The sequence below is a fragment of the Salvia hispanica genome, chromosome 2 (assembly GCF_029641045.1).
Source record: "Salvia hispanica isolate PSC_SH4W2 chromosome 2, Shi_PSC_v1, whole genome shotgun sequence".
NCBI classification, from domain to species: domain Eukaryota; kingdom Viridiplantae; phylum Streptophyta; class Magnoliopsida; order Lamiales; family Lamiaceae; genus Salvia; species Salvia hispanica.
The window spans coordinates 31,097,837-31,106,059 of NC_142693.1; the positions used below are offsets into that span (position 1 = coordinate 31,097,837).

The 8,223-nt window shown below is 36.7% G+C and overlaps 1 pseudogene; it reads right to left on the reverse strand.

Annotated features, from left to right (window-relative positions):
- Positions 1–1,161: 1,161 nt before the first annotated feature.
- On the reverse strand, positions 1,162–2,514 carry LOC148932166 (BTB/POZ domain-containing protein At1g01640 pseudogene; annotated as a pseudogene).
- Positions 2,515–8,223: the final 5,709 nt, after the last annotated feature.

Consider the following 8,223-nt stretch of genomic DNA (forward strand, 5'->3'; position numbering starts at 1 on the left):
TATATAATATTACAGAAGCATTCGTGTTTTGTTCGATAAGGTTAATGAAGGCCAGCTCCACATTTATTTTTATTCGAAAAACAGAAGATGCATGAATATGTGAGGTAGATATGCTTTTCTATATTTGTATCAATTCAGTACATTTATAATGTTGAGGAAAAAAAATAAAAGAATACATTTATACACATTTGATTCAATTATTTGGGCTGGGCAGAACTTTTGCATTGGGCTGGGGGCAGCCCAACCCAATGTGATATTGATCATTTTAGGATGTGGGCCCAAAATTCCGCAGAGCCTATAACTTATGGGCCCAATTTAGCCCTTAACGCTGTTAGCCAGTTGGGCCGGGCTTATTTTGCCTACTCCTATCTCACAATTAAAAAGTACGTCAATCCTTTATAAGTACTTCATTATCCATGAACAAAAGTCTACTTTTTACATCATTATTAAAAAAATAGTACAAGTAAATGATGGACATATTAAATACTCCTTCCGTCCCAACTCAATTGTCAATCTTTTCCATTTCGGTTCGTCCCAACTTAACTATCACACTTTATTTTTATCACAAATGGTAAGTAGGTCTCACATTCCACTAACTTACTTCACTCACATTTTATTATAAAACTAATAGTATAAAAAAGTGGGTCTCACATTCCAGTAACTTTTTCAACCAATTTTGTTTTACATTTCTTATAACACGTGCCCACTCCAAGAGTGACAATTAAATTGGGACGGATGGAGTAACAAATACTCCCTTCGTTCCGCGGTAGTAAAGGCGTTTCTTTTCGGCACGGGATTTAAAAAAAATTGTGTTAAGTGGGTTAAATAAAGGAAGAATAAAGTAAAAAGTGAAAAAGGTAGAGAGATAAGAAAAAATAAATTAAGAGAGAGTAAAGTAAGAGATAAGAAATGTGTTGACTTTTACTATAAACTCTAAACCCTTACCGAAATGACAAAATGACTCAACTACCGTGGAACGGAGGGAGTATGAGATATTTAATATCAGAAGAAGGAATAATATGAAAGCCTTGTAAGTGTATCTCAAAATAAATTCATCAAGTTGATGACAAAATTCTTTACACAAGTATCCTTGGAGAAGAAGAATTATGTTGGCTCTTGCGAACGCCTTGGTGCGCTGTTTCCCTTCAACTGAGAGCAGAAATAATGCAAAAGAAAAGGAAGGAAAAATCTATAGACCGACCGGCCCATCATCTCCACCCAATACGAACTACGAGATTACCTCAATGTGGATCAAACCAAAACATCACTCTTTCGTTTTTTACTAGCTGTGAAGGATTCTCTTGTGATCTGTGTAACTAAATGAGGATTCTTGAGCGCGAAGGCATCAAAGATGGGTGCGAAAAGTATATCATCCAGGTTTCTTACAATGAAGCTTAAGACTTTTTCTTTAAGGTTTTGGTTGGAGCAAGTGTGGGATATTTCCAAGGTATCAAGAGCATTGGATGAATTCAATGATCCAAGCATCTCCTCTTCACAAAACTTCTGCAGGAAAGGGATCTCGTATTTGTCGGCAGCCATCGCTAACGAGACAACGTGTTTCTTCATCTTCTCTTTTGGAAGGCTTCCACTGTACAAGAACTCGAGTAGGGCTTCTAGTTCCTCGTGATTCAGCTCCGGTAGCGTTATCGTTTGATTCGCCGGAGCTTTGCATTTGTCTGAATCCAACATGTTTCGAAATATTGCCGATCTCGTTGCCTGTAGATGTAATCAATGCGTAACGACATCAAAATAATCTAAGAGATCAATGCGTAGTGACATCAAAATAACATGGAAGTGATCAATGCGTAACGACATCAAAATAATCTAAGAGAAAAGTAATCTAAAGTCCCCCCAAAAAAATAGGAATCAAGACATCTCCAATGGTACTCTAAAACCCAAAATGGAGTAGGCAAATAGCTCTAATTGTATTCCAAAACCGATCCCATTTTGAGTTTTTCAGCAAAATAGAAAAAATAATTAGATAGAGAATATTCTTTTGATGCAATGAATTTAGTGTAAATGGTTGGCTAGATGTTTTTTATTTGTCGGGTTTTATTACATACCAATAATGCTCGATGGACGGGTATCGGGGGCTCGTTGTCACCGGGCGTGAGTAGAATATCAGTATGGATTTTATCCTTGAAAGCGTTAGCAAAGCCACTAAAATAAGCTATCTTCTCATTTAGCAACTCCTCCCGATTCAACTTCAACTCCCGATTCATGTCCTCCATCAATTTCAAGGCCTTTACGAATCCCTATTAGTATTACACGCATCAATTATATACTACTACTATAATTGTTTAAATCACTATAAATTATTACTTTCAAAATCAAAATTGGTACCTTAACAAAATCTGATGAAGACGGTTGATTATTGCTGGTGGATTCATCATTTTTAATTTCGTTGGCTAACAAGATTAAAACTTTCCCCGCTTTGGAGCAGGCTGCGCAGATTCGGTCTTCGGTAGGCCACGAAGCAAGAGGGGGCGCTTCGCAATAGGTGCAAGCCGCCATTTTCTTTCTCTAGATTATTGAGAATAATATAAAGACGAAATTAAATGGATTTCTTTCTTATAAGTAGTATTAGGAAAACCAAATCCAGATCTATTAGGGAATCCGAATCTAATATCATCCAATAATTGATTTGATTTCATCTTATAATAGATTTATTCTTTTTCCCCAAAAAAAGATCATGAGCTAACTTAGATTAATATGAATGAATTAATTATAATTGGACTAAGAGAAATTTAATAATATAATAATGGCAATATTAGAATATTTTATTTTATATGTAATGTCTTTATAATTTTAAAAGGATAATTGTTTTCGACATGTCAATATATCTTAAAATCGTCAAAAGATAGATCTAACCAAGTTCTCGCGACCAAAAGTGTCTGATGCATAGCATTATCTTCGAATGCTTTACCCCTAACCTAGACATCATAGCCCATGTCACAAACTATATTTTTTGGAGTAATTTTAACACTTGGAACTAAGTTTTTTTTTATTTTTTACAAAAGGTGTAATACGTACTATTGAAATTTTAAATACTTTAGGTTGACAATTCAACATAAATCCATGTTTTTAAAAAAAATGTTGATGCATACCTATTATCAATGACAACAAGATTCCTTAAATATCCAATCCTGTGTTGATAATATTTTAACTTATTTAAGAAACTTGTGTATATAATTTTGATACAATCAACGATTTAAACAATACATGAACCTAATCTATCTATCTATACATATATAAAATGAAAATTTAGGGAGTATTTATGGAATTATTAATGGAAGTTTTGGGGATATTTATGAAAATAATTCTTGATGCTAGAATGACATTTTATGGCTTTACGAAATCATCATTTTCAAATCACATACAGCAGAGCCTCATAGTTCATTATATTTACAGTTATAATAATATATTTATATACATTATGGCGTTTCCAAATCAATAATTAATTGATTGGCTTTAATGGCATTATTATATAAGTTAGCTACGTTAGATTAGTCGGCCATTTAAAAAAAAAAACGCTTGGAATCTTATTAATATTGGAGAATAAAGACTCTGAATCAAGACTAAAAAAAATTATAATTTATATAACTGATTTAAACTTAGAATTAGAACCTAGACTTTCAGCTACAAATTTAAAATCACATTCCGCAGTTTCATATGCACTATAAATGCAATCCACCATGTAAAAACATTAAATTTTCCCACGAGTAGCAAGGTTGATATCATGTAACCATTCCACACCTTACTCGATGATCTACAACTAACGAAAACTAATTCGATTATCAAAGTCCGGTGTATCCATGTCTATTAAGTTGCTGCTCCTAGAGACAAAACCAACATCGTGAGTTTAGAATGTGTGCTTCACTATCGAATGGTATGTTGTTTTGTGCTTTTTAGTTATGTTTTTGCAAGTTATATGAAATCATTTGCTATGGACTTTTTTTTTGTATTCAGGGCATAAGGATTCAAGCAACTATTCCACGAATTCTACACGCAAGATTTGGTGCACTAATTAGAGAAGAGGTACTTTCCGTATATGCAATTTTCTCGTGAGGCAAAATCGGCCTCACAATCCCGTTACAGATCATGCATACCACATTAAGATGATTTCAAGCACACAAATGTTTGAAGTTAATGAGCCTAAATTTCCAAAAATGATTTTTAATTTTAAGTCATTTGAGGAGATTATGCATATTAGTTTTGGAGAAAATAACAAAAATGCCATTATGAATATTGCAATAAAATAACATTAAAAAATGTAACACCAGAAGGAATCAAACGGTTTTAATTTTGCAATCTTCATTCTACAATCAATGCTATTACAAATATTATTATAAATATTGAAACAATAGAGGAGTAAACTGTTTTCATTCTACATTCTTCATTATACTATCAATGCTAATTAACATAGAAATAAGAAAGGTCATATGTTGAAGCGAAGAGACTCATCTTTTCATATTACCTAATTAATACAGAAATACGTAGAGTCAGCAGAAACAAAGCATATCTCTATAAATACTCATTTGAAAATCATATTCTTTCAATCAAAACTTCAACACAAAAATGATTAATGTTGTAGCCGATCGGTTTTTGAGCAATGCAATTCCATATTTGGAGTTACACTGTTTACTAACGTAATTTTTTCATGACATCGCATTCCAATGTCAATATTTTTGTTCCCTCATGAAACCTTATAGAAGAAGAGGAGGAAAAAGAAAAAGGTAAGGGAAAAAAAATCGATAAAGAACAACGACAAACTGATACAATGTTAATCGTATCAGCAACTCGGTCGATGGCGAGAGAGCTCAGCGGCGAGTACAACCTGCGTGCGGAGTTCCACTCCGTCAAGCAGAGGATTCGCTTTTTTGTGTAAAATAAAGAAGACAACAATTTTGGAGTAAACTTATCATTCATAATAGGTAGTTGACAAGTTCTCCTTTTTATATCTAAGACCCTGGGGCGGTTCGACCTCCTATCTCTCGGGAAAGAACCACAAAGAAAACCCAAGATAGAGCTTATAACATCGCTCGACTCCCTACACTATTACATTAATTAACTGACTAAATAACTAACTACAGAACTAACGGCTGACATAATCTTTGAACCGTGCTGGAGGGCCTCTCGTGCGCTGCGGTTTGGTTGTGCTCTGCACATCTTGGCTGATGAGGCTCTGCTCTCTGTCCTTGTGATTATCCTCCCGGTCTGGAGATGATGGACCAGCTACATGATGCGTATCACAAACACTCCTCCAGATGATTTGAATGGTGAGTGAAAGATGAGAAGATGGATATTGTAGGCGGCATATGTATCTTTTATTTCATTGGAAGATTGTATAAAGAGAAGAGGGACATTTCATTGGAAGAGTGTAAAGAGAAGATGGAGATTGCTATTGGATTGAATAACTGAATTCATTGGATTGATTTGTTTGATACATTGTACATGAGTATATATAGGACTCTAGACATAAATGTTTCTAGGAACTATACTACACAATAAATGTTATTCTATTTTCCAACACTTCTAGGAACTCATGTATCCTCTTTCCAATGCTCTTGGGACTCATGTTCTCTCTTTTCAACACTCCCCCTCAAGTTGGTTAACGGGATTCCCGATATCCAACTTGCCAAGGACTTCTGCAAAATTCCTTGCTCCTACTGCTTTTGTCAGAATGTCTGCGAGTTGGTCTCCAGATCGAACAAATGGGAACTCAATAATTCCCTCTTCAATTTTCTCTTTGATGAAATGTCTGTCTATTTCAACATGCTTTGTCCGATCATGTTGGACTGGATTTCCTGCGATACTGATTGCAGCTTTATTATCACAGAAAATTTGACACGTCTTCTGTGACAAAAAACCCAGTTCACCCATCAATCTCCTAAGCCACAGTACCTCAGTTAATCCATGTCTGATCCCTCTAAATTCTGCCTCTGCGCTTGATAATGCCACAACCTTCTGCTTCTTGCTTTTCCATGTAACAAGGTTTCCTCCAACAAATGTGAAGTACCCTGAAGTGGATCTTCTGTCGACTGGGTTTCCAGCCCAATCAGCGTCTGTATACCCATGGATATCCAGATGTTCACTCCGTCTGAAAATTATTCCATGATCAAAGGTACCTTTGAGATACCGAACAACTCGCAGTGCCGCTTCAAGATGGTCACTTTGTGGTCGGGTGCATGAATTGACTTATCACACTTACTGCATATGCTATGTTCGGTCTGGTGTGTGAAAGATAAATCAATTTTCCGACTAACCTTTGATACCTTTCTCTATCGGCAAGTTGAGCTCCTTCTGTGATTTGAAGTCCATGATTAACAACAATCGGTGTGTCTGCAGGTTTGCAATCCATCATGCCAGTTTCTGCCAGAAGATCCAACGTGTATTTTTTCTGATTTATAAAGATTCCTTCCTTTGATCTCAAGACCTCGACTCCCAAAAAGTACTTAAGCGCCCCCAGATCTTTCATTTCGAATTCCGTGGCCAAATTCTTCTTGAGCGCTTCTATTTCTTCAAAGTCATCTCCTGTAATAATCATGTCATCAACATAGATTATGAGACATGTAAGCTTGCCCCCCTTTTTCTTCATGAAGAGTGTGTGATCTGCATTGCTTTGTTGATAATCATACTTCTTCATTGCTTCTGTGAATCTTCCAAACCATGCTCTAGGAGACTGTTTTAAGCCATACAAGGTTTTCTTCAAATGACATACTTCCCCATCTTTAAAGTCTTCTTCGAAACCTGGAGGAGCCTCCATGTAAACTTCTTTCTTCAATTCACCATGTAAGAAAGCATTAGTTACATCAAACTGGTGAAGAGGCCAATCTTTGCTTGCTGCAATAGAGAGTAATACTCGGACAGTATTCATTTTTGCCACGGGCGAGAATGTCTCAGAGTAATCCACTCCATATGTCTGGGTGTAACCTTTAGCCACAAGGCGAGCCTTATATCTCTCGATGGACCCGTCTGGTCTTCGTTTGATAGTAAAAACCCATCTGCAACCTACAGTTCGTTTCCCCTTTGGAAGTTGACATTTTTTCCATGTTTTATTCCTCTCTAGGGCTTTTAGCTCTACCATCATTGCGTCCCTCCACTTGATTTTTAATGCTTCCTTTACTGTCTGTGGGATTTCCTCTTCTCCATAGAGGGCTGCTTCAAAAGCCCTAGCAAGTTTGGTTAAGTTTGCTCTTGCCACACTTCCTACTGGATATTTTGACCTTCTGCTCGTTCTTTCAGGTGAGTACCGTTTGGGTGGAATTCCACGAGTACTTCGGATAGGTCGAATGTACTGTCCGGTGTCTTCATCTATAATCTCTCTCTCTTTTCCTTCTGTAGCAACATTGTCAGTACTGATATTAACAGAGTTCTCAAGATCGGTTACCTCAGATATCGGAACGGGTACTGTTGGGGTGTCACCTAGTTCCATAGGTTGGGTCGTGTTCGTGGCATGCTCGGCGACAGATGTAGCTGGCTCTGGTGGACCTTCGGTAGAGGAGTGATTATTCGGCATAGGCAGCCAACTTATCGAGTCAATTATATTTATTTCCGTCTCCCCCTGGCTCGGAAGTTGGGTGGCGTAAAAGAATTCAGTTTCTAAGAAAGTGCAATTCATTGTGGTGATAACTTGGCGGGTTTTTGGATTATAGCACCTATAGCCTTTCTGATGAGCCCCATACCCAATGAAAACACACTTATCTGCACAGGGTGAGAATTTGTTACGCTCATGTTTGGGGATATGGACAAAGACCGAACAACCGAAGATGCGAGGTTCGAGGGACAGGGTAGGAGGTATTTTAGACATGGTGGATAATTTTTGGAGAGGGTTTTTAAGGTCGAGAATTTTGGTGGGAAGACGATTGAGGAGATATACAGATGTGGCTACGGCTTCGGGCCAGAAAAAATTTGGGACTTTGGAATCAAGGATAAGGGCTCGGGTTATGTTTAGGATTGCACGATTTTTTCTCTCAGCTACCCCGTTTTGTTCCGGAGTGTAGGCACAAGATGTTTGATGGATAAGACCTTTTTCAGCACAAAAATCTTTCATTTTAGTGTTGACATACTCTCCCCCATTATCGGATCTAAGGACCTTGATTTTGGTTTGAAATTGGGTAAAAATCATAGTATAGAAATCAGAGAATTTTGAAAAAACATCTGATTTATTTTTAAGAAAATATACCCAAGACATGTGAGTGCAATCATCAATAAAAAGGACGA